We start from the raw sequence: 3,680 nt of genomic DNA on the forward strand, positions 1-3,680 counted from the left end.
TATGTATAATCTATAAGATCGTGGCCAAATTCAACGCATAATCCACGCTTCTGTCCAAATTTCGCTTCTTTGTTCTCAGAATCTCGCTCTCTCCAGCTTTCTCTCTGGTTTGGCTCTCACGACTCTCGCTCTCGCTATCGCTGGTCGTGCTCTCGCTTTCGCTGGTCTCGCTTTCGCTGGTCTCGCTCTTGCTCTCGCTCTCGCTCTCGCTCCCGCTCCCGCTCTCTCCCACTATCTCTCATATCTCGCTAGTTTTCACACGTGGTTGCCTTCACTACTTGTGGATTCCACTTCCTCTTTTTAACTCTTTCAAATTTTAAGAGTATATGGGCAATTAATTCACCTCCAATTCTTCCAATGAGCAGTGCCCAAACAAAAAGTTATCTACTGTCTGTTGTCTCCTGAATTAGCTAACGTCCTCCCTGATTCTGCTCCCTTATTCATTATTTTTGGATAATGAAAAAATTTCCTATTTTTCCTCTTCTAAATTTCCACCCGATTTTCCTATTAAATTTATATATTTTTCATTCTTAATTATATATTTCATTTGTTTTCCTGCTTTCTAAATTAGGGTTAGGGTATTACATTTACCACCCTTCTAAACAAAATTTTGTCCTGCTTAATATTTGACATTTAATTTTCTGTATGCGTGCAAATCTGGGTCATTACATATTCACTCGGAATTATCCTTAGATCTACATAGGTGAGGGCAGCTCATTATCGCTGGCTCAATAAGCCTCCCATTTCAAGGGTAAGATCAGGTGGATTGCTGGAAACATAGGGTACAAGAAAGAATTCACTCCTACCCGTTATAGGGATAGTAGATAGGTTGTTCTCTTTGGTACTGAATCCAGGTCTTGAAACAGGGGCCCCACCCTCTCATTGGCCCGAGAGGGGTTCGGTTTATAGGTTGGACCTTAAACCAATTGTTCATTAGAGGATCAGTAAAACTTAAGGAATAAGATGTAGTCTCGGGGGTAAAAAGGTTTTTATGACCCAGCCGAGATTATGAACAACCTGTGAAGGATTAGCTTACTAATCATGGTTATATCATATGAACACAAATATATCTATAGTGAGGGGAGTGCAACTACGGGACTATAGTGGAATGACCCATGAGTTAACGAATGTTGATTAGCTCTATCTAAAGAGTTTAGCCAACTTATCTCGGATCATTGGAGCCCATGATCTATAGGTCCATTCAGTTCCCCTACTAGCTCATATGGAATGAACTCAGAACAGTATGATAGAATAATTCGAATTGTTCGAATTAGGTGAAGAGAGAGAAATCGACAAGTATATGTGATATAGTGGTCGGTTTTTTAGTTTAGAAATACAGCTTTAATATTTAAATGTGATTTAAATATAAAAAATACGAATACATTCATATTCGAAAGCTCGAAAATAATGGAAATGGTCAAAGATGTAAAAAGTCAAAGAGTTGACTTTTGACTTTGAAAAGTCACACTTTGACCGACCTTATATTCAAATGTGATTTGAATTTCGAGAAAATGAATGCGGATTCATGCTCGGGAGGTCAACATTAGTCAACACGGAAAAAATCATAAAAAGTCAAAATGTTGACATTTTGGTCAAAGTTTGACTTTGACCAAATGATTATTTTGCCCTTTGACTAAAGTTAGTGGGAAAATCCAAACTTTTGTTGGATAATTTCACTAACAAAATAGTGGGCTAGGTGTTGGCTTATAGTGGAGATATTAAACCCACTTAGATAGTGGATTCTAGGTGTTGGGATTTTATGAAGTTATTTCATGCAATTTTGCATGGCCCTTTTCTATAAATATGGGCTTGTTATTTTGGTTTAAAACTTTTGGACTTTTTGCCAAAATAGTTTTCTAAAATTGGGCTAAAAAAAGAACTCAAACCCAACCCAAAATCCCTTCTTCTATTTCCATCTCTTTCTTTCTCTCTCTCGGGTTCTTCATCCATCGGGTCCCACAACCCTGTTTTGAGTCAAGAGGATAGTAGGTCAGCTCTAGTGAATTTTCGGTTCATGTTCGAGCGGATATAGATGAGCTTCGGGAGCTTCAAACGTAATATTTCAAAATAACCCGAATTAGTTTATTTAGGGTTGCATGTTTTATTTGTGCAATTAGAGTAAAATTGATTCTCTTTTCCGTTGCGCATGCCTATTTTTCCATCATGTGGTATCAGAGCATGTTTTAATTTTTCTCAATTGCATGTGGTGGGTATCAATTTATTAGATAAAATTGAGATTGGAAACTAAAATGGTTTTTAGGTTTTGGCAATTAAATTCAATTTTTTTTTTGTAGTATTAATTTGTAATTGCTCACATGTTTATGAGTATTAATGTGTGAAAAAGGGTCTGTAAATTTGCTAGAGTCATTAGAGTTGAAATTAGGATGTAATTGCTCGATTCCGGGAAAGAGGACAACTTCAAAATGAAGAAAAAAAAGCTTATAGACCCGGTTTTGCTCGCAGACCTGACAGATTACTCCTAGACCCAACCCGAGAGAATTCTCCGAACCTAATTGCTCACACATTACCCCGCTCGGATCTGACTAGCACGACCCGCATGTCGTGTGCCGACCCGGTTCGCCGCCCGCGTGCCCGCTCCGCCTCTGTCGATCTGCCCCGCGTCTGCTTCTGTTGACTGTGCCAGCGCCTGTTGACCAACCGGTGAAAATGGTCTGGACCGGTCCGTTTGACCTGGTTGAGCCAGTTTGACCAGTTCAACCTGGTTTTTGGAGTTTTTTGGGCCGGTTTGAGTGTTTGAAACTAGTTCAAGAGCGGTTTTTTGTACTACACCAAATTATTATTGTAATAATTAGTTGTTAGCTTAATTTAAGAGTCAAAACCAATCCATTTTAGGGTGTTTAATTAATTATGCATGTTGATGTATGTTTTAATTAAATTTTAAATCTTGTTGTGCATATAATATGCCATATAGAATTAAAATCCCACCATAGGTAAACATGTACATGCATTTAATATATGTTATAATTTTTATAATGTATATAGTATGCATGTTAAGTTTTTTTTAATATAAAGTGTTATATTAAAGCATGATCATTAAGTATGAATGTATGTTATAGAGGTATGATTCTAGGTTTATAATGGTTATAATTTTATTTTATAATTATTATATAATAACCTAGACTTTAAAATCTATAACAAAGGTAAAAGTTGCATGCTCACCAAGGATTAAATTGGTGCAATTTCAATCGACTTTTCGAAAGAGTTAGAATAGGTCGATTACTTGTTAAACAAAAAGTTATTTACTTACCCGGGGAGATCTTGTCTAAGGTTGGGGGTTCTTAAGATACGGTTTATGGAACACCTCGTACCTGGAGATCAAACTGGCGTCTAAGTCAAATAACCCTAGTTTTAATGAGCATGCGTGAGAGATGTGAGGTAATAAAATTTGTTTATCACCTAGACATCATAGGTTAAAATCCAGTATAAGAGTTATACATGGATCTATCACCTAGACTTAGGATATGTTTAATTTAGCATAAATATATCTCTAAGTATTTTTTTATACCCTAAACCGTTATAGAACACTTCAGCTAGAGAGAAGTAGCGTACTTTTAGCTCTAGCGTCCCTAAGAGTTCACATCGTGAGGTCCATGCAGGGCTTTGGGTCGTGCTTAGGAGCGAACTCCCTTCAGAGAGTGTTTGCATGGATCAATATNCGT

This window comes from Benincasa hispida, unplaced genomic scaffold (assembly GCF_009727055.1).
Source record: "Benincasa hispida cultivar B227 unplaced genomic scaffold, ASM972705v1 Contig557, whole genome shotgun sequence".
NCBI classification, from domain to species: domain Eukaryota; kingdom Viridiplantae; phylum Streptophyta; class Magnoliopsida; order Cucurbitales; family Cucurbitaceae; genus Benincasa; species Benincasa hispida.